A 24,996-nucleotide genomic window follows, 5' to 3' on the forward strand; every position below is an offset into this window, starting at 1 on the left:
GATAAGTTTTCATATTAATTTTTTAATGAAAAAACTATATTTTTTAAATTATTTTTTGAATTTGACAAAGTAATATTTCAATTTCATTTTGCAAAGACATGTGCTCACGCAAGTTTTTTTCAACCATTTAAATAAATTGGAAAACCAAAAGTACCCATTTGAAGAGGACTCGTAAACAAAGATAGTGGTATTTTTTGAAAAGTTTTCATTGTGTATATTTTATGATATTGATTTTTTTTGTAAGCTTGGGAGGACCACATCTTCATCATGTCCAATATATCACCCAGATCAAGGAAGGGAATTGAACCAATGACTTCACATCAAGGAGGGTCTTAACAGAGCACCCAATCACCATCTATCCAAGCCCCTGTAGACTATGATATTAATTTTTGATTCAACTCTTTAAAACCGTTCAAAAAAATTTCAAGCATTATGTTTAAAAGAAATTATATGAAAAATATCATATGAATTCGAAAATGTCAAACTCATATGCCATTTGATAGAGCATTCCTTCATGAATCTAATGTGATCAACTCTGCCACCTAAGGACAAATTTATCTCCAAGTTTGTTAGGGTACAAAATGGTGTTGCGGGAAATTTTGCAGAAGGGGTGCTGAAATTATGGATTTTACGCCTTAAGAGGCTCGATCGAGTGCTCTATTTTGAAATTAAAATAGATCAATCGAGGTTTATCTAGATTTAAAGCTTGATCGAGCATATAACTTGATGTAGATTTAAGGTTGGATCTAGCTTTAGGCCTAGATCTAGCATATAGCTAAATCTAGCTTTAAGGCTCGATCTAGCCACTTTTTTTAATTCCATGCCTAGGTTGTATTGGTGGGAAATTTCAAAAACATGGCTCAATAGAGCTCCTGTGTAACCTTGAGTTACATTGTTTAAGCCCTCAAACAACTCAATCGAATGCTTAAAAAAAAAATCAATCGAGCCATCGTTTTTCCCACTCAAACACGCACTCTCTTGCTAAAATGTGTAACCCAACTCCATGGTTTCACCCATAATAACACAAAAATTTCTTATTTTCAATGAAATATCCACCAACTGAATGCAAACATCAAATGTTTCACCTAACCATAAGCTATATTATGCATTCCCTCTCTACAATAGGTCACCCCTAAGTTAAGGTTATGATACCACAAGGATTGGTTCTTAGGCCAAATATATAACTTATAGACAATTAGCTCTTGAGCTTTTGTTGTTCACATTGTTTACATAGCAACCACAACTTTCAAGATACTCAACAAGTCCCATGGAAATCATGAATTGTATTTATCTTTCCCCTTTAGCCTACACAATCTAAGGAAAGGAATTTCGTTCTCTACAATTTAGTCCCTTGAGCTATTCTGTTTCCCTCTACGTCTCCAGAGCTATTGGTACAACAATTTCAATGCTAGTAGCTCCAAAGTGTTGTAGTGAATGGACAAGTTCACTAATAATACTAATGTGTTTAAGAAATTAAACATTTCTTATTTGGAACATAACAAGTATTAACATACAACCAAAACAATGACTCTTTTCCATAAAACTCTTCTTCTCTCCTAGAAGAATATCAAAATAAAAATGAAGAATCAATCAATCCAAAAACAACCAAAAAGGCATGGTTAAATATTCATGCTCTTAAGAAGCCACACAACCTCACTGAAGAGGCTCAGATATCCCTCTTTTCTCTTAATTTCCCAAAATAGGTGTAGTGAAAATATAAACCAAAATGGTCTAGCCTCTCTCATTACCCCCTTCTCTCGTGGGATCACAGTCCTCTATACTCTTTTCCTTTCCATCTATAGTCAATGATGGTTTTATAATTGATATTGAAAACCATTACATAGCTGGGATATCAATCCCCCCATCAAGTGCATATATACTTTATTGAATTGGGGATCAAAACTCAATGTATTACATTCCCCTCCCCCTTATTTTAGCACTATCATTGGTGCACAACACCACGAAAGTGTACACATATACAAATTGACATCAAAATGTCAAAATAAATGTGGGTATCCTTCCACATAACATGTTCAAGATCCCCCATGAGGCGCAACTCAATTATCGATTATTGTATTATGAAGTATTAAGTAGATTGTGATATTCAAGGTTCAAATCCCCCGTGGGTGTTTACCACACCCAAAAAAAACATGTTCAAGCTCCCATGTCACTTTTTGGGTATGTAGCTAGTCCATTTAACCTTTACCCATGTGACTTTATTCCAAAGCACCATGAACTTAATGTCTACTATACCCACTAGTTGCACCTAGAAGTCTCCTTTTCGATACACCTAAATCAAAGTCTAACAAAGACGTGGTTAGGATCATGTACTTACTTTTTCAACAAAGACACATGATATACATTATGAACCTTCATGGAAGTAGGTAATGGAAGTATGCATGCAACTAGTCCTATCTCGTCCAATATCTCAAATGGATGATAAGGTCTAGTTGCTAGCTTAGTACAACTACCCAACATTAATGAGTTTTTCTTTTCATTCAATTTTAAAAACACATTCTCTCCAATTTTAAATTGTCTTGATTTATTGCACTTATTTGCATAACACTTTTATCTTTCTTGGGTCACTTTCAATTTCTTCTTAACTTTATCCATTTTCTCTTCCATCTTCTTAAACAATTATGGACCAACTACTACTTTGTCTACTAAAGTGTCCCAAATTAAAAGAGTATTGCAATTTCTTCCATATAAAGTTTCAAATGGAATCATCTTAAATGAAGCTTGATACCCATTATTATAGGAAAACTCAACCAAATTCAAATAAATTTCTCACTTGGATGGTTTATCCGTCAATACATTCTCAACATGTCTCAATTTTTTTATTAACTCTCTATTTTCCCATTTGATTTTGGATGAGATATTGGGTTGAAGTTTATATTGGTACCAAATCCATTAAATAATGCAAGTCCAAAATTTTGAAGTAAACTTTGTATCTCAGTTTAAAACAACTATTGTTGGTACACCATGCAGTCAAGAAATTTCCTTCATGTATATTTTTGCAATGTTAGTTTCCTTATGATTGAGTTTCACTAGAATAAAATGAGCACCCTTTGTCAATTTATCCACTACCATTATTATTGAATCATGTTATCTTATTGTCCGGGGAAATTTGGTATTTAAATAAATGGTTACGACATCTAATTTCCATTATGAAAATGGTAGTGGTTGTAGAAAATTAGTTGGTTGTCTATGTTCAATTTACATTATTTGACATTTAATGAATTTGGAAATATAATCAACAACATACTTCTTCATTCCTAGCAAAAAATATTCACTTATCACTATTGAAATTGTTTTCTAATAACTAAGGTGCCATGCATACAAAACAATATGAATTTCTTTTGTAATTAACTCCCCCCAATTCATTAGCATTAGGAAGATACACTTTACATTCGTAGTGTTGGGTATGTGTTATATTCTATGAAAAATTATCCCCATGCATTGGGCATGGTGGTAGCCCGTCTACACTAGGTTCAGGGAAACACCCTAACTTTTTTCCTTTTGGGTGGTTTTTGCATCTGTTTTTGGTAGCTTATGATAAGCAATTTTTGTTGTTAGTGATTTTCAAGTGCATCGTGGTTTTTTCCATAGTTTTGTTAATCTAGTCAAAGGAACTACCATTATATTCTAATCTGGGGTTATTGGATTGGTGGTTTATGAATGCTATGATATGTATATAATGTATTGTAATAGTGTGAAGGAACATAATGAAAAATTAATCTAGTTTCTCAATTTTGGGTTCCAAGAGGAAAATACATATGTATATTTTCTGTAATTTCCATTGTATCGTTTCTATCAGTTTTAAGATTTCTTTTCTATGTATTATTTTTAGAAGATTAAAAATTACATTAGGTATCAGGAAAAAAAAATTGCTTCAAAGGGACACCTTTGTCACTAAGGGGCTTTACTCAGGTCTATGGGAGACTGTGTTACAATGGGAGATTCGCAGGATCGATTCTTGTGGTGAAAGGAAATGGTGAACAATGTAAAGATAGAGACCAAGAAATTCGAAGATAAAGTTTTGAGCCATGGAGGATCTATGGGTGGATAAAGATCAATGGATCATTGTGGATCTAAGTACTAAGCCAATGATAATGTTGATAAAAGACTAGACCATGTTGGATTAGAAGGCAAAGAGCATAATACAATTGTGTGTCTTAGATTGAGTATTACTGGATGTTTCAGTAGAAGCTTCAACAAAAGCTTTGTGGGAGAAGTTAAGGAATTTGTATCAGTCTAAGTCCTTGGTAAATAAATTATTCCTACCAAAGAAGTTGTATAACCTGAGGATGAAGGTTGGAGACTCAGTTGAAAAATTAGTTGAATGACTCTGGTACTATGGTAAGTTAGTTATTATCTATTAATATTAAGACTTTAGATGAGGATAACTGCATCAGTTTTTTGTGTTATCTACTAAAATCATGGTATAGTTTAGTTGTTTCCATAGGTAGCAATGCAACTACCTTAAAATTTAATGAAATAGTCTCATCCTTGTTGTCAGAGGAGATGAGATGGAAAAATAAGGATATCCACAATAGAGATGCCTTATATATAAGAGGATTCTCCCAAAACAATATATAAATAAGTCCTTAAGTGGGAGATCTAAATCTCTTGGAAAATTTGTAAAGGTATACTAGAAATGTGGAGAGAATGGAACTACAAAAAATATTGTAGATCCAAAACTATTGAGAAAGGAAAGGGATATGATGATGCTCCTTCTGCAAAAGAGAAACCAACCTTAGACGAAGGTGGGGATGTGTACCTAACTTATTCAAGTACACATGTAGATCATGAGGCATGGTTCTGTAAGAAAGAGGGATATGATAGTGGTGATGTTTTCATAAGTGATGACAAGAAATATATAATAATAGGACAAGGAAAATTCAAGTTGAATTTGTAGGTGGAAGGATTAGAACACTCCCTAATGTTTTTCACATTCTAGGATTGGCTAGAAATCCAATTTCTATAAACAAGATGGATGATTCAGGTGTAGAAATAGTGTTTGAGAAATAAACATGTAAGATTGTTTAACAAGCATTTGGATTGCTGAGGGGATTTTAGATTGGAACTTTATACAAGTTGTTGGGAAATATTGTTGTTGATGGGTCACAACATTTCTATTATTCCTGCGAGTGGAACAAAAGATCTTGTAGTCTTTGGATAAAAGACTATGTTGTGGCATCAAATATTGGGACATATTGGAGAGAAGGGCATTCAAATACTACATGGTAATGGTATGGAAGAAGGTATGTCTAATTTCTCTCTAGATTGTGATTTTTGGGAAAACTATGTATATGGGAAGAAAATTGGGTGAGGTTCTCCTATGGCACTAAGAAGGAAGAAGTAATATTATAGCTAGTGCACAGTGATGTGTTTGGACTTGTGTTGGTTCCATCACTAGGTAAATATGTGTACTACATCTCATCTATAGATGAATTCTCAATGATATAATTCCTCTGGAATAAATCTAAATTCTTTAACATGTTTAAGAATTTAAGTCTTTGGTGGAATATCAAACAGAGAAGAAGATTAAGGTGTTGAGGATAGATAACAATGGAGATTTCTACGGGAAGGAATTTGAAGAGTTTTGTAAGAAGTGTGGTTTACCATGACATAAGACTGTTCCATACACACCTCAATAAAATGGAGTTACAAAAATTATGAACAAGATGTTGATGGAAAAATCAAGGAGGATTCTCAATGGTGCTGGTTGGGACAAGAATTTTGGGCAGAGGTAGTGGATAATGCATGTAATGTGGTTAATAGATCACCTTCATCATTGTTGGAGGATATGACTCCACATGGGGTATGGAATAGTAAGAAACCATGTCTCTCACATCTCAATGTATTTGGGTGCAATGTATGTGCACATGTTTCAAAGGAGGAAAGAACAAAGTTGGATAGTAAATTTGAAAGGTGCATCTTTAATGGGTATAAAGATGGTTTAAAAGGTTACAATATTTGGAACCTAGAAAAAAATAATGTGGTATATAGTCGATATGTGGTATTTAGAGAAGTGAAGGATGTCATGAAAAGAGAAGTACTACTAAGGGAAAAGGAACTAGAGAAGATAGAATTTGAATTAAAGGATGAAGAACCAAACTAAGCAGAAGAACAAGAATCAAAACAAGGGAACCACACACTTTGGTTTTGAGGAGATCAGTTCGGGAAAGAAAGAAGCCAAACATGTATACTCCATATGATTTCAATTTATTCTTTACTTATTAATAACAATGATCCTAGAATTGTTAGTGAGGAAGTGGATTAAAAGGATTGTAAACTCTGGAAAAAGGTCATGGTTGAAGAAATGACATCCTTGGATAAGAACGATGCTTTGGATTTGGTGGAGTTGTTGGTTGGAACAAAGCCCACTACTACAAAAAATTCATTTAGGGGTAGTTTTGTTTGTGGAAATATTTCCAAAACCACCTCTAAAATATTTTTAAGGGTTTAGGGGTAGGTTTTGAAACCCACCCTCCACGCCCCCCCTCAAAAGTCATGAAAATTTGAAGTTTTGGGGGGGAAGGTTTTATAGAAACCACCTCTAAAAAAAAAATTATAATGAAAAAAAAAATCGGGGTTTAGGGGTGTTTAAATGACTTCCCTTAAATTTATTTTTCATGGTGGTTTTCCAAACCCCCCCCCCACCCCCCTCTACAAATACATCATGAAAAGGGGGGGAGGGATTTAAATGACTACCCCTAAATATATTTTTCATGGAAAAAATTTTGACAACACCTTCTAAAAGTCATGAGAATTTAACTTTTAGAGGTGGTTTTTGAAACACGCCACCCCCGCCCCCCTCCAACAAAAACACACAAAAGTCATGAGAATTGAACATTTGGTGACAGTCATTTAAAAACGACTTCTAAAAGTTAAATTTTCATGATTTCTTTTTGGGGGGTGGGGGGTTCGGGTGGGAAAAGTTGTCCAAAACCACCTCCAAAAGTTATATTTTCATGAATTTTAAGTGGGGTTGTTGGAGGTGGTCTAAAAACCCCTATTAAAATTCATGACAATTTTTTTTGGAGGAAATTTTGGACAACCTCCTCCCCGGCGCACCCCTCCCCCAAAAAAAAAAATGTCACGAGAAATGAACTTTTAGATGTGGTTGTTAAATGAATGTGACCAACTATTCAATTCTTGTGACTTTTGTGGGAGAGGAATATTTTGGTGTATTGAATGGGGTAAGGGGACATAAGGGTAGCATGGATGGGTAGAAGTGGGAAGTCAAAGCATGTTTTATTGAGATTTATAATCCTAGTATTTTAGAAAGAGAAGGGGGATTAGGACCTAATGGAATAGGGGCTAGGGGGGCTAGATGGATGGCAGTGAGAGAAATTGATAGGTGAATTCCCAATAGTTGTGATAATGTGAGTCGGGGCCCCATTATCACATTCAATAATACCTTAACCCATAATCACTAAATTCCCCATCCCCTTAACCCACAAGCCATAATCTGTTAACCCCTATAATCATATCTCATAAACCATTAGCCCCTTGATCCCTTAAACCATAATCCATTAAATACTTAACCCCTAACCCCTAGCCTAGAAGCCCTAAACACCCTAATACCTAACTCCTTATCCTTATTAATTTGGCATCTCAGTGAGAAATTCAAACCATGGGATATTATTCCTCTTTTCGAGAGGACCAATTTTGACTATTTATGTACTCAATTTGGATAAGGGAAAGTGTATTTTTTAATTAAAGCCCACATGTGCATATTTGATCATGTCAGCCCTAAAGAAAATCAGACACCCTTGGAAGGCTATAAATACAAGTAAACTCAACCTCATTTGGAATATCATGAAACATTCTTCTATTCTCTTCTTTGGTTTGGCTTAGACAAGATTAAGGCAAGTTTGCAAAGATTGGTTGGCACAAGTCTGAAATTGCAGGGTCTGAAGCTCACATCTTTGTTTTTATGGTTTTGGGTCTCAACCGCAAGCATGCCATGGAGAAATTTTGATTGCAGCCATAGACATGTCATGGAGAAACTTTGACTGAAGCATTTCAGCTACATGCATGACACATCTTCCCTACAACTGGAACCTAAAGGTTGAATTTTTCAGTTGATCAAAGTTTTCGCTCGTTTACTACAAATTTCAGTAATTGACTGCAAATAGTGACAATTGACTACAGGTTCCTAAATTAGGTCTTTTGGATTATTAGCAAGTTTGGGTTCATCTTATGGATATTATTTAGTTGGTTTTGATGGATAGTTTTATGAATGAAGATATGGATCATTGTACTCTCTTTTTCTTAATCATTCAATGACAATCTAATAAGAAGAAGAATTTGAAATGGTTTTCCTCGTAGTTGGTTTTTCCCTGGTCTCTGACCAATCCTAGTGACACTATGTGTGAATGCTTTTCTTTTATTGTTACTTTATGTTCAGCTACATTGATGATGATATTTTTCTTTCCACATAGTTACATATGTTGTTGAATAATGATGTAAATCTGAATAATGATATGATTCTATGCGGGTGAATTTAAATATGGAAATAATGAAATGTAATTATCAAAGAAAAGAACAATATAGCCCTAATAAAATTAACAATCCTCTTAAACTTTGACGCTTAACAATTAATGCCAAATCCCTAACCCCTTAACCCACTAATACCTAAATCCCATAACCCTCCATCCCTTAACCCCTAAATTCCCTTACCCTTAATCCCTTGGTGCTTAACCCTTAACCCTTGAAGCCCTTAACCACTAACCCCTGAACCCCTTAGATCTCAACCCCTAAACCCCCTAAGCTCTAACCCTTTACTCTTTACCTTTAACCGATGAATCCTAAACTCTTGAAAACCTTAAACCTTTTTCCCAAACCATAGTTGCTCCAACACTTATCCTCTTAGTTAGATTAACTTTTCATCTGCCAACCCCTCCAAATGCAACCTCCAAGCATTACTATGGTCCTGTAAGGAAAAAAGCCATAAGGTCCCCAAATCCAAACTACATTGTCAGGATAGTCACATTTCCCCAAATATCCTCCACATATTTACTTTCAAAGGGAATAAATATTGTACTCTAATGTCCACAAATGCATCTAAGTTCATAAGATTTAAGTGAGGTTCATCAATATGCACACACCAACTGTAATTCATGTCCACTCAAAAGAAAAAAGAGGATATAGGTCTATCCCTTCAGTGATCATCATCATTTAACTATAAACCCTTGTCTTACTAAATGTATGGGTAGCAATCCCATACATGTCTACAATCTTTCTCAAAAGTTATGTTCCCCACATGCTCAAAACAAAACTTAAATTCCCTTAGTCTTCTCCAAGGCTATTCAAAACTGACATAAGCAGTTTCAACTACATGAATGGTGCAATCTGCAAGTTATCCATATCTAGGTTCATCCCCTTTCGGTCCCTTTTTTTTTCCCTTCAATACAAAGTTGATGTAACAACACTAGTTAAAAATCCATGTAAAAATATAAGATCAAGGTCATGGGACATGTATTCCAAGATGAATGTTGGGAAAAACATTCTAGTGGGTGTTCATTTGGTTTATTATGGCTAAGGAAATTAGAAAAGGAAATGGCAAAGGCTTTGGAAAGGCAAGAGGAATTACTTGGAATTTATTTATAAAAATAAAGGAAATTAGGAGAAAAGGAAGGTGAAGAGTCACAAGTTGCATGTGAGGAGGAAAATGAAGGAAACTAATGGAAAATTGAAGAAAATAGAGGCCTCATTAATAAAAAGGATTTTGAGGATCAATTGGTAGCATTTTGCTCAGACCTTTTGTTAGTTCCGTTTTGGAGCTCTCTCTTTATTCTCTCTCTCTCACACACTCTTGGAAACTTGGATTTTCTTGGAGCACTTTAGCATTGGATCAACAAAAGAGAAGAAGGCAAAGGAAAGCAAGGATCAAGAAGGAAGAGAAGAATCTAACAGCTACAGGGGGATTATTTGCAAGTATCGATTTGCATGTGTAATTTCCTTGCTAGTTTTGACATGCATGGTTAATAATTTGTGTTTTTCGTTCTCTTGTTGTCATTGGAAAGATTTGATGAGGCTCATAAATAGGTATATTATGTGGGTCACAATGTCATCCTCCAACTTATTAAATTATCTTTTTCTCACATTTATCTACAAAATTTGTTATATTATGTTTAGTGTGAGGAGTAAAGATGTATTACTATGTCATGTAGCCAAATGTGTGTTAAATGCAGGAATTGGAGCACTTTTGAGATGATTTGAGTGTAGGAACTCAGAGTAGACAAGCAAGAGAGATTCTAGGAGATGGTCCACCTCTTCAATTCCTTAAATCAATCAAATATCCTCCACTCTATCTCATCAATTTGATGTCATTGGCCGCAAAGCAAGCTAAGTTCAATTACAGTTTAGCCAGTGCAAGTTAAGGAAGATTTAGATGCACCTACTCTCAAGCTAGGGAGGGAAATATCCTTATTTTATAGGGAGATATTGATAGCTCTATTTTTGTATAAATAAACCAGATAAGAGACTCATTAGGATTCGAAGTTTTATTGTAGCCAAGAAGCCATTAAGATGAAGCACATTTGACTGTTATTGTTATGTTGTATTTGCCACTTTTTGAACAATAATGAAAAGTCATGTTTTGATCCAGCACTGAGTTGAATCAGAGGGATGAATCTCTTGGGTTAGGCTCAACCCTACCATCTCTTGGGTTAGGCTAGAATGTTGATTAGTTGTTGTAGTTTATTCATGTCTCTTTTAGCTTAAAATATTGATTAATTTGTTGTTTTATTCATCCTTCCATTAGCTTAGAGGATAAATTAGTTATCACAGTGAAATAGAATAAAATACATCAAAAATATTGTGACAATGACCCCTAATTCATCTCCATCATGGGATCATGATTAGAGGACCCCATTCTCAGAGCCAAAAAATAGAGTTTGATTTCTTTTGAATTGCATAAATCAAATTGTAGCATTAGTTAGATAGTTGCTTATGATTTAACAATGTAAACTTTGAAATGAGAACTATAAACTCAAAATGAGAACTCTAGCCAAAACATCCAAAAAAAACATGAAAAACAATGCTAAAAACGAAATGTGTGTATACTGGAATGATGTTTTTTTTAGGGTTAATTTTCAACATATTTAAAAAATAGCAATAAAACCAATTTTTTTGTGAAAAAAACAGTTGTTTTTGCGGGAAAAAAACACACTAATGTTTTTGGTAGAATAACATTTTAATTTCCTAGGTATAATTTCAAAAAAAATTAGTAATGACAATAAAGATAAAATAATGGGATCTGAAACACATTAAAATTCCATCAGTTTTCATCCATGTTGTTTAGCATATAATAACAAGACACTAAAGATCGCTAAAATTCTAATTGTTTTCAACCATAACATTAAAGATACAAAAAAAAATGGAAAATTTTCAACCATAGAATTAAAAAACTTTAAGTTTTCAACACATTAGAGTATGACATTATGAACAAATTACATGACTAAATTAATCAAAATCTCAATACTTATAGATTGAATGAAACATAAATTATATCTCTGGGTTATTGTTGCATTGTAGATATTCTAAACAATAAAAATCATCATAATTAAAACATATAATCCAATAAACATAAAAATGACACATAACTTCATTTAACATCATATGGAAATCAAATTTGTATTTCAAGATACAATGAAAACATCAGTTATATAAATTGTCTTAGACAATTATTCAAAACCACTCATGTTTTCTTGCACACCATCACAATTCATATCTTCAGACGAATGACTGGATGCAGATGAAGATGTTGCATATTCTTCTCTTTCATCAACTAGTGTCCCATCTAAGTTCACATGCATGCCCACCATTTCAGGTTTCAAAATTCTTCTGGATCTATGGCTGGTTTCAACAGAATCCCATCTCAACATTGTTCCTTCTGGTAACAACCTCTTCATAATCTCTATCGTCTTGAAGCGAAGAGTTCCTCTCTTTGTTAAATTGAAGTCATAAGAAAGTATGTAAACATCCTCCAATTTTAAGAGGTCTGTGCGGCAACGATTTAAATTTTTACCCTTTATTTTTCTCTTTCAACCAATTTTTTTTATCAGCTACCATCTCTGGTTTGTACACACCATTGAATGGGTGTGTACTTGTGGCATACCAATGTACTTCAACACTTACAACATCTTCATTTTTTGTAATGACCTTTATAACCTTAGCAACCCAGAATGGATAACCATTGGGATCTCTATCTGCTAGCACTGTGATCATGCAACCCTCCTTAATTCCTATACTGAACCCTTGTAAAGGTCTTCAATGGCTTCACATTGTGCATGAGATCTTCTAGAACCAATATACATTTTTCTTTCCTGTACCTATGAAAAATTAATAATACCTTGAGATTGTTGTTGTTCAACAATTTTTTTTCCTCATGTTCATTTAACACATTTTGTGGCCAAATAAATGGAGTTTTCAAAGGTATATCTTCATTCGTTGTTATTGAAATGATATCACTTTGATTATTGAAAAAAGACTCCCACCAAACTGAATCAACAATATCAAAAGACTCATATGTATATCTAATACAATTTTTATTTTTTTCCAGGGAATCAAAATAATTTATATCTCTATTTTGCTTGCGTGCATTATGAACTTTAACAATTGATTGTAATAACAATATATTCGATGCAAATATTGGATGATCTAGAAAGAACTTCAAAAATGCCAAACCTGATGACGACACCCATTCTACAGTAGTTGAATACTTCTTTCCCCATATTAGTGTTTTCCCATCAATTTGTTTGATATGAAATTGATGTTGGAAGCTAATGTCTTTTTTTCCCCTTGGAAAAATCGTAATTTTCATTGGTAAAGGAAAATTGCATATTGTAGATGTGAAACACATATGCTATATGTGAGGCTAAATGCCTATCAAATGAGAAAAAATAGTCAAAATTAGCATAGTGCACTCCACGCAGGGAGGCGCTGCCTTCAATGTTGTTCATATCAATGATTTTCAAAAAACTCTACACAGAGAGTAAGTATGACTGTCATTTATGTACATCTAATAATTTAAAAGAAAAACATAATATTAACATAAGAAAAAAACAAGCTCATGTTGAGCCAGTTAGGTTGTAATACCCATGTAAGGTCAGTGGTAGTACTGATAGTGTGCACCATCCCTCTGCTCCTAGATCAGCCATGTGCCAAGAGGCTAGATCGAAGCTTCCTTGGATAGTTGATCAACAGATGTGTTGTGTTCCTTGTAGATATGACAACATGCAAAATAATAAAAATATGTGATGAGACTGTGAGCCTCGTCTATTATAGGTCTCAAAGTATAAGAAAAGAAGTTAGAAGATTTGTTTATCTAGTTGCATACAATTTTTGAGTCCCCAAAAATTTGGAGATTCCTGTAATGTTTTTCCAAAGCAAATTGAATGAGATATTTTATAGTAATCAGTTCAGCAAAGTTTTTTGTGCCCCTCCCCTTGCCCATTTGGATTTGGAAGTGATGGGATTCGAAAAGATATAGAATGGCTCCACCCCCGCACCCATCTTCCTGTGCTAAACCATCGAAATAAGCACAGGGTTGAGTGTGATTGATGTTTTCATGAACAATGTGTCTAGGAGGAGGATTTTCCTCATCATTAGGAATGGTGTGATAGTCTGCCAAAAGGCGGGCAGTGATGGATGGCCAATAAGGGGAGGTGTCCTGAAAGGTGTATCTATTATGGGCTATCTAGATTTCCCAACAGATGAGGAGGGGTAGGTTTCGAGCCTTGGTCGGGGTTGCAGAAATCCACCATGTGGACTAAGCTTCTATGACTGTCGGGCCTTGCCAATTGCACTAGGTGGGAATGATCGATAAAATAGAGTTCCAGAGGTCCTTAGTGACCAGGTAGGTGAGGAAGAGATGGTCTGAATATTCAATACTTTTCTTTCATAAGAAACACCAAAGAGGTCCATGTTGAGCTTGCTTGATTAGATTGTTGCCAGTGGGAGTCTTAATTTTTAGAATTGTCCACATGAATAATCGGGTCCTAGGAGGTGCTTTTAGTTTACACAAGCTTTTCCACTAGTGTTAAATAGCTTGTGGTCTATGAATATTAGCTAAATAGAGATATCCCTCCTTGGGGGAGTGTATCCCATTTTTTTCATGCGCCCAGATTAACTCATCCTCCCCTTCAACAATTCTGATATGTGATTCTGTTGGTGCTACCGTATAATCCACCCAATGTTGATGCTAATGCTAAGGGATATCTAGGTTGTAAACCATTTTCCAGGCTTGCTGAAAGAAGGTGGAGCACTGCATATTTGCAATGTGGCTGATATGAGTGATACCCACATTACCAAGAAGGTGCTTAAGATCTTCAGGCAGCATGTGGTCGTTATCGCATCCGATCCAAGGATCTAGTCCTATGTGCATTGATGTGTCTGATTGAATTCACCAGGTAGTCCTTGCCGGATAATGGACCTTGAATTTAACACAACTTTCCAGATGACTGATATCCCTATTTTGTTCCGTGTGGTTGTCGAAGCTACTCCATCAAATTTAGTGGGGCTATGTATTTTGAAGAGGCCACCCTGGTCCAAAGGCCATTTGAAGTGGTCAATTTCCAACCAAGCTTAGTTGCCAATGCTGAGGAGAAGTCATCCAGATTTTTAATGCCCGAGCCTCCCCATTTCTTTGGGAGTGTAAGCGATTCCCATTTGGCCCAGGCAAATATTCTCCCTGCCTGATTTCCCTTCCAGAGGAACTTATAATAGAGATTTTTTATTCTAGAGAGAATACCTATTGGTATCCATGCCAGAGACATCCAATATACCGGAGTGGCTTCAAGAACAACTTTGATGAGTACTAGTCTTCCTGCTCTGGAGAGGTACTTATGATACCAGATGTTGAGTCGTCTTTCCATCTTGGAGATTAACCATGTCCAGTCTGCTATCTTGTAACCATGGGCCTTCAACCTATATCCCAAATATCTAAGGCCATCCTCCATTTGCACAAGTGTAAAAGGGAATATATTAAGTGCATATTGAATCTCATGGGGGGAGAATCCAGTGGTTGTAATGGTGGATTTGGTATTTTTGATGATCATGCATGTAGACATTTGAAATAGTGAGATTGTGTTCTGCAATATCATCAAATCCCTAATCCTCCCATCTAGGAAAATCAGCACATCATCCACAAAGAGTAGATGAGTCACAATGCATCTATTAGTGATCCTGATTCCTTTAAGTCTTCCTCTAATATGCTCTTCTTTTATGAGTCCGTTGAGCCCTTCTATGATGAGCAAAAATAATAATGGGGACAAATGGAAACCCTACCTAAGACCTTTTTCAGAGTGAAAGAAGGGCAATTCCGCCCCATTGACAAGGACACTGAAAGATATATTTGATATGCAACACATAATCCATTTTATAACTTCATAAGGGAAACCTAGATGAGTTAGGAGCATTCTGATGCACAACCAACTTACACGATCAAAGGCCTTTGAGAGGTCTACCTTTAAGATCATACCTTTCATCTTCTTCGTCCGAATAGAGTGCAATACTTCTTGTGCAGTTCCAACAGCCTTGCAGATCTGTCGATCTTGTATAAAGGAAAATTGCTCAGAAGATATGTGAGTGGATAGTATGGGGCAGAGGCGATTGGGTATGATTTTGGAAATAATTTTGTATATACAGTTGCACAGGGAGATGGGATGGAAGTCAGTGAAGGAGGCTGGGTTTTCTGATTTGGAGATGAGGGCGATGAAGGTGGTATTGAAAGTCTCATACATCTTACCATTGATCCGACACTCTTCAACGACTTTAAGAAGATCTTCTCCAAAAGTATCAAAATATGTTGTGTAAAACTACACCAACCAACCATCTGGTCCTGGACTCTTGTCGCGCTTGAACCATTTCAAGGTAGCCTCAAATTCCCCCATTGAGACCTCCTTGTTCAACTCCATGGCAGTATCTTGGTCGACAAACCAAGGAAATAGGTGTGCTACACGAATGACTTCAGCAAGAGTGACATTGGGAGGTGCCTTGTAGATCTACTTGAAGTGGGTTGTAGCCAGGGATGCTAATTGCGGGAATGTATTCATAGTATTCCCATGTTCATTTGTTAGTTTCCATATGGGGTTGATAGCTTTACAACCATTTGAAAATTTGTGGAATAATTGTGTATTATCATCTCCCTCAAGCAACCATATTGCTCTACTTCTCAACCTCCAGGTTTCTTCCTGATCCTTTACGATTTTGCTTCACTTAGATGTTAACGCTATGAGCTTTTCCTTCTAATCATTAGAGATGAAAACCCCCCCTTGTTCATTTTCCAAGGTAGCAATCTTCGCTTCAGTGTCCCTTAGGGTTTGATCATCTTGTTATCTCTTGTTGTGTACCCAGATTTTAGATAATCACTTCAGCGCCTTTAGGTTACGTGAAAATCCTTCAACTATATTCCTACCGGTAGTAGGAGGGTGGGTCTTCCAAAATTCAGATACCATTCAGGTATATGTTGCATCCCTCAACCAAGTGGAGTTGAATTTAAAAGGGGCTTTTGGTTTGTTTAATCCACCTCTTATTTCTAGGTATATCAGAAAATGGTCTGATATACCCCCTGATCTGACCCACTTTCTATAGTTGTATACCATGCTCAATAGTCCCTCCTTGATGATAAAGAGATCTAGTCTTCTAGTGATACTATCCTCTCCAATTCTTCTATTCCTCCAAGTAGTTTGTATTTTTGCTAATGGAATATCAATAAGACTATGATTCTCTGGGATATTCTCAAAGTAAGTAGAAAGGGGGTCAATCTGGGCATGATGTACCCATGATTCTGAGAAACCAATGGAGAAATTTAAATCCCCTAAGGATTATGTTGTCCTTTTGCAGTAGATTGGAGTTCAGTAAATGTTCCCAGAATTCTTCACAGTGTTGGAAAGGCCAGTATAAATTGATAAGTCTAATGTTAGTGCTCACTTCAGATGAGAAGATATCCACCCCTATGTGTCCAGTGCTCCCCATATGTTACCGATTTTAATGGTTCGAGAATTGAAACCCATGGCAATGCCTCTCGAGCGGCCATTGACATCAAGGGCTTGAAAAGACCAGCTAGGAAGCATGAATTTTAATAGGTGTGCGTTTGCATCACCTAAGCCCAGAGTTCCTTGAAGGAATATGAAATCGACCAGATCAGTCCTAAGAAGTTTGCAGAAAGCTAGTTTTTTTTTAGGGCTCGCTAACCCTCGGTAGTTAAAAGAGAGCATCTTCATGAAGGGGGAGAGACCAGGGTGTTCTATGCTCTAAGAACCCTGTCGATAGTGTGTTGCAGCCCAAAGGCAATCTCCTCCCCTGCCTGCATCTTAGCTTTGTATAGAGAGGAGGGTCTGCCTCGTGGTGGCTTCGAGGGAATGGTGGGGGATACAAGGCCAATTCCATTGGAGTCAGGAGCCTATGATCAAGCCCAGGATCGAAGCGGGTATCTGGGGGATAGAGGCCCTTGTGCAGATTCATGGGATATGGTAGGGGTCACCTCCGAGCTAGGTGGGGGGGTGCAATAAAAAATTGGGGCGGGGGGGGGGAAGTTGGGGGGGTTCAAGGAGCATGCCAGAGTAATGGTGGGTGGGGGCATGAAAGTAGAGATATGGTGAATAACCGAAGATAAATCCATGCTATCAGATGAAATAGAAAGATGAACAGAGCAGGGTTTTGAAGAGGACATACCTGAAGATAGCGTAGCCTCCGCAGTTGCCCATGCCCTAGTCAGAGGAGGAGAGGGAGTCCAATATGGTGCTTTGCCACACTTATTCGGTGTCTCCTTGGTTGGTGTATCCACTATTGCTTCAAGGGTGTTATGGGTTGTTGCTACATCAGAAGAGGGTTGATTCACAGGTGCCTGAAGAGGTGGCCCACCTTATGGCACCTCCTACACCAAAAAGGGACCCCCTCGTAATCTAGGATCTACGTCCATGAGAAATTCCTCCATAGCAGTGTGATATGTTCCTATAACCCTTCCCTGGTATCTAAGTGGACCAAAATCCTCGAGTATGCCATGATGCCAGTGGAGAGGTACGATTTTCCATGCTCCAGGTAAGTTCCCAAGGATTTACCTATACACCTGAAGCTGTCCTCAGACTAGAAATGAAGAGGCAATCCTAGAAGATCGACCCATAGAGGCCTAATGCCTATTTTCTCCCTCTCAGGGTCAAAGAGAGGGTTCCATAAATGCAAGAGTACAAGGGCCTGTTCAATGTGCCAGATAGAAGACACAACACAGTTTGTATGCTCAGCTCTGGTGAATCTCAACGTGAACCACCCCTAAACAAAGGTTTGCACAATAGGAAGCTCAACCAAATTTTGCCCCCAGACTTCTTTCATCCATTTCTTGAGCCATGCCACTATGTAGTTCCTTCCTCAAACCCCACCAACCAAAACATGATTAGCTGTATCCATGGTGTCTCCGACTGAATATCTTCCCCCAAACAAACCATGATGTCTTGTGCTCTCGATTTGATGCATTTTCTTTTTTACCCGACCTGTGGCCTGCGTTGGTGGTGTCCTTCGGGGCTCCAATGAGAGGAGGGTTTGGTTGAGGGTTTGTAGGATTCAGACAAGGCCCAAAGGGGAAGGCGTCCGAGAGAGGTGGGATTCCTGTGTAGCTGCCAGAGAGGGGAGATGTTAACGAAGCTGCGAGAGGGGTACCATGTGTGGTGACCAAGGGTTCTCCGAGGGGAGAATATGAAGGGAAATGTGACCTAGCAAACAGAGGAAAAGGTGCACAGCCCGAGGAGCTAGCAATAGGTTCAAGGTCTATATAATGGGTCACAAAATGTAGGGAGGATGGCGAAGAGGGAGGGGTAGCGAGAAATGGCCAGGAGGGGTTGGTCTCAAGTAGGTTTACTACCGAACATGAGGGTCCCGAGAGCGAGGGAAAGCGTGCGATAGATTCCGACAGTTCGCTGCAGTAAGGGAGAAATCCTTCCATGTTAACGTAGGGGGATGTCCAGACAGAGACACCCTATAAAGGGTCAACCAAGTAATATACCATGTCTACTTCCATAAATGATCCAGGAGTTACGCGCCACCTGCCACTGTAAATTGTAAAAATCGTCATTGTAGAACTGTGACCAGATGGGGAAGGCAGAGAAGGGCATGACAGAGTCACGAGGGGAAGTAAATCAAAATCATAAATGGGGAATCAGAAGGTGCGGTGAATGGTGTCTGAGGGGTATGGGAGCATGGTGACAGAGTTGTTCGAAAGAGAAAGGGAAAGTGTAGCAGAAAGTTCTTTGCAGACAAACCCTAGCCCGTGTCAAGCGGGTTCCCATCCATTTTTTCCCTATATGAAAACCCTAGCTCCACTGTTGGAAGCTAATGTCATTAAGTTGTTCAATGCATTTCGCCTCACCATGTGATCCCATAATAAACATTCGCATGTCAACAGTTTCTTCCAACACATCAAAAATAGGCTTTGGCATGTATGATTACTTAATACATTCAATTAATGATGGAAATATCCCAACTTCCTTCCTCCCCAATGTGACTGAAAAATGACTGAACATCTAATGAATATGGTCATGAGTGTACCCAACAAAGATGAAACCAACCTTTACCTTCTGAAAAAATCTCAATTCAACAAGCATGTTTAGATATCCAAAAACAATCTAATTTTTGTTTTCACGACAAGTGTTGTCCAATTGTAGATACAAAACTTTAGGAAGATTACTAGACCAATGAGAAAGCACATCATGAATTATGGTTATTGTCATATTTGCATCATTATGAATATTTGGAGTTGTGAAGTATACCCTTGGCAACATTTTCCCATTGAATACCATACAACCGACCAAGTGATACTGAATAAAATTTTCCTCCTGTAAATTTTTGGGTGTGCGAACAAAATGTGGTAGAAGTGTTTTCTTCTAGTTCATACCATCAATTATCAAACCCAAATATTTATTTGGATTATCATAACACTTCTTTTGATGCTTGTACAATGTTTTCCTTTCACTTGTTTGTTGTTCGTGATGTTGTTGAGGCGCTTTGACAACGGAATCTACACAACATAAAATAAAGTCATTAATAAAATCATTTTCATAGTTGATGACTATACAATTTTACAAGTTAATGTTATGAATGCTTACCTCTTTCTACCCCTTCACAATTATGCCTTTTTATTTAAGAGAAGCACATGTACTGCAAATCCCCAACCTTGTCTTCTTAGGAATACATACATTGTTGAATTATTTCTTCCATATCTTCACAAAATATTGATATGTAATAAATCGACCATGTCCTTCAGCACCTTCTACATATTCTTTGTATAAGTTGTATATTTCTTGTCTTGAGAAATTATCTGAAATATGTATTATCTCTCTATTTGGCATACACTCTCCATGCTTTGAAAAGAAATCTTTCATCCATGACATTGCAGTATTTGATAATGGCCCAAATTGTTTTTTATGACGTACTTTTGAATGAAATGTGGGATCCTTTTCCAAATTTTCTTGGATTCTTGACAAAGGAAAATTACCCAATGAATGAAACATTTTGAAAGACTTTATATAGATAAATAAAGACCCAACATGATAATCATAACCTGACAATGTAGATTTCATGTGCCCCACTAAATCTGAATTTTGTATGCTTTTATTCATTGACAAATATCTCTTCCTTTTCTCAAATGCAAACTTGAAATACATATGTTTCAAGCAATATTTTTGACAACATTCACTCGAAATGAGATCACTGATAAAGCTTCTTCTTGTCAAATGTTCTACTCTACCCCTTGTATAACTAGAACATCTTGGATTGATACGAAAATTTCTGCTCCTACTCCTTGATACAATATTTGCTGGCAACATCTCCATCATTAGATCATCATCTGTATAAGAATTTTCATCATCATTATGAGGAATGTTATCCTCACTATGATCATATGTTCTTTTGAAATACTAAATTGGAGGATATTTTTAATCTTGTCCTTCTTTAGTGCTACCCTCATAGCCCTTAGAATTAGGACTAAATGGAAAATTTGACTTGATGTTTATTGGATATTCTTAATCATGTGCATTGTCAGTGTTGCTCTGATAGTCCATAGGATGAGGGCTACGTGGAAAATGTGACTCTTTACTTACTGGAAATTCTTCATCCTACCCTTTGTCACTGCTGCTCTCATGGTCCTTAGGATTAGGACTAAGTGCTTCATCCTGCCCTTCGTCACTACTGCTCTCATAGTCCTTAGGATTAAGACTAGGTGGAAAATGTGATTCTCTATTTATTGGAAATTCTTCACCCTGGCCTTCATCACTACTGTTCTCATAGTCCATAGGATTAGGACTAAGTGGAAACCATGACTCTCTATTCATTTGAAATTCTTCATCATGCTCTTCATCGCTACTTCTCTCATAATTTATAGGATTAGGACTAAGTGGAAACCATGACCCTTTATTTATTTGAAATTCTTCATCATGCTCTTCATCATTGTTGCTCTCATAGTCCATAAGATTAGGACTAAGTGGACACAACGCTTATCTATTCATTTGAAATTCTTCATCATGCTCTTCATCACTGCTGCTCTCATGGTCCATAAGATTAGGACTAAGTAGAAACCATGACTCTTTATTTATTTGAAAATCTTCATTATTGCTACTCTCATAGTCCATAGGATTAGGACTAAGTGGAAATCGTGACTCTTTATTTATTGAAATCCTTCATCCTGCCTTTCATCAGTGTTTCTCCCATAGTCCTTAGGATTAGGACTAAGTGGAAGATTTGACTCTCTATTCATAGTGGAATAATTTCCATTATATTCATCAATATTAATAGAGTTGTTACACGACGAAGATGTTGATGCTTCACAAAGTGAAACTTCACTATTAGAAGAATCCATGCCTTTCAAACAGAAGACGTTGAATGATACAAATGCACTCTCTCCTAATGATAATATATAGCTTAAAGAATGAAAATTCCCCTCCAAATTTTCCCTCTAAAAATTTTCGCCGAAATTTTTTCCTCCAAAAATTTTGTTTCATGTATTTTCGTGCATAATTTTCTTCTACAATTTATTGAAAAATTTTAACTACAATTTTCTTATGAAATTAATCTTTTAAAGTAAATATTTAAATTAAAATTGTAAACTAAATCTTTTACCTAAATTAATTTTTTAATTAAACTATATAGCATTTACTAATCAATTGAATGTTTCCTTTAATTTTTATTATATCTTCTATCGCACAACTAAAATAATTTTTTATATCGTCATAACACAATTTATGTGTTAATTTTTTATTAAAAAAAAAAGAAAAAAAAAATAATACCACATTCACCATGCAGTAAAACAATTCCATAATGTTTGCTTTATCATAATTTACTATATCGCCATAACAAGATTTATATGTTAAAGTTTTTATAAAAACAAATTAATACCACATTCACCGTGCGGTAAAACAATTCCGTAATTTTCACTTTATCATAATTTGCTATATCACCATAACAAGATTTTTATGTTAAAGTTTTTATAAAAACAAATAAATCCCACATTCACCTTGCAGTCAAACAATTCTGTAATTTCTGCTATATCATAAATTTCATTATCACTATTCCTCACATCACATCAAAGCTTTTTGAGGTTCGTTAAAAGACTTGGAGTGATTTTGTGGAGCAGCTACATTGTTATCGAAAACATATTCAACGGAAGATTATCGCATTTGAAATGTTATTCTCCCTTTTGTTGTGTGCAAGTTTTAAAATTCAATAGGCTTACTAGTAGTTATGTGTCAGTTGGATTATTATCTTCGTGTAAAATACCAGAACAAAAACATATTCTAGTAAAATAATATTTAGTTTTTTATTAATGAAATTTAGATTCTTTTTTAGAAATTAAAAATTTAGATGAGCTAGGTTTACCCGACAGCCTCATCACAGGATGAAGGCCACTACGTCTACGGTGGTCTTGGTGGGTCTGGTTGTGCCCCCTGGCATCACCTACCCCCATGGCTCGCCAATGATGAACATCAATTCTAAGAATCGGGCCTCCACTCCCATGGGTCTCCAACGGGCTTCCACCACCATGGGCCTGTTGGGTCCAGAGGGTGAGGCAGGAGGGGTTGCGTTCATCCCCCTCAAGCCCTTCCCCCACAGCCCAACGTGCCCATGGTGGTGGAGGTCCGCTGGAGACCCGTGGGGGTGGAGGCTTGATTCTGAGAATCAAGCCTCCACCACCACGAACCCGATGGGCCGCAGGGGTGAGGCGGGGCGGCTCGTGCCTAGCTCCTCTGCCCCACCCTCCCGACCCATCAGGCTTGTGGGAGTGGAGGCCTTATTCATGCAGCCCCCTCCTGCCTCTCCCCCGCAACCCAAAAAACCCGTGGGGGTGGAGGCTCGATTATGAGAATCATGCCTCCACACCCACGACCCTACTGGACCAAGGGGGCTGCATTTTTTTAATTTTTAATTTTTAATTTTTTATCTTTTTTTAAAAGGTTATGTTTTATAAAATTATTTATCATTTATGATTATTTATCGTTTTTATATTTTGTTTCGTTTTTTTTTGTTTATTTAAGCTATTGTTTTTTATAGTTTACTGATTCATATATATGTGTATATTTTTTGCAGGAAAATGGCATCAAAGAAGATTTATGTGAATCTTTCTAGACCAAAGACTGCTAAAATTAAAGGTGGATCTTCAAAAAACATTGTTGAATGAACCAAACCTGAGCTAATAACTTCAAATCTATCAAGTTCCTTGAACGATAAGAAGACAATTTCATACTGGAAGAAATCAAAAGAAGTGAAGCTTACAGAAAATGTATGGTATGTGAAAGATAGAAAAAGTGAACAATAGCTGCAGATATATCTATATCTTAATATCCCTAATGATAGTGGACTTTATGAGGTGCTGGGAAAAGTCATAGACATTTGTTTGATACCGGACACTGAAGTTGTTTATGTACTTACAAAACCGTCCAAGTCACATGACAAGATTAAATATCAGTTATCATTGTCAATGTATGACATGATAGAGGAATCTACAAATATGTATAAACAAATCATAAATGACATTGCACAAAAAATTGTAAGTATTGTTATTTATATTTTTGTTTTACATTATTGTAATTGTATCATTATATTTTTATAACTTAGTTTTTATTGACATATGATAATTTGTTGGATACACTTTAATTGAAAATATTTCGATTATGTTGGGAGGCATTCATTTCATAGAGCAAGATATTATGAATGTTGTCAGCAATTTCTATTCAAGGTCAGAAGAAGATATGACAAACAAGAAAAAAAATAGTAATTCATGATGCTACAAAACTACATCCAAGGGATCAACAAAGAATTTATATAGTGTATAAATCTAGCAAAGGTAGACATGTTACTTTTAAATATGAGGAAGTTGAAATTTATGCTGAAGAATATGTTGCCATTACTGAGGATGACATTAGAACTGATGTTAGAAAAGAAAAGAGTCATAAAAGACCAAAAGTAACAATGCACAGGAATGTTTCTGTTCTATTTAATGATGAGAATGTGAGGAGGAAGAAAATGAAAGTTCATCATTCTCAAATAGTCAAGTCCAACAGTGAAGATCATAGTGAAAATTCAAAAGAAAGAAGGTAAATCATTACACCAGGAGTTGATTTAGAGAATGGAATTATTAAAACAAAACAAAATTCCATTCGACATAACTTGACAAAGGCAAACTTAATTGAGGGCGGTCATGCATTTCAACACTATGTGAGACAAATCTATAAGCCAAGTGCAGTACAATTTAAATATTAAATTAGAAAGCCACGCCACCTACATGTTCACAACTTGAAGACATTAATGAGGTACAATCCATATGCTCATGTGGTTAATTATGTGCTTCTTGTTGATCCAATTCAAATTCCCAACAAAGAAGCATTTGATAAGTCAAAATGTTTTGAATACAATTATTATGTGCTTGGGGAGAACCATTTTGTAGAAACTCAAAGGGAATTGATGGAGGAATATCCCAATAACCCACATTTTGAAACAATG

The sequence above is a fragment of the Pinus tabuliformis genome, chromosome 6 (genome assembly GCF_031772625.1).
Source record: "Pinus tabuliformis cultivar Carrire ecotype Pingquan chromosome 6, CPIR1, whole genome shotgun sequence".
NCBI classification, from domain to species: domain Eukaryota; kingdom Viridiplantae; phylum Streptophyta; class Pinopsida; order Pinales; family Pinaceae; genus Pinus; species Pinus tabuliformis.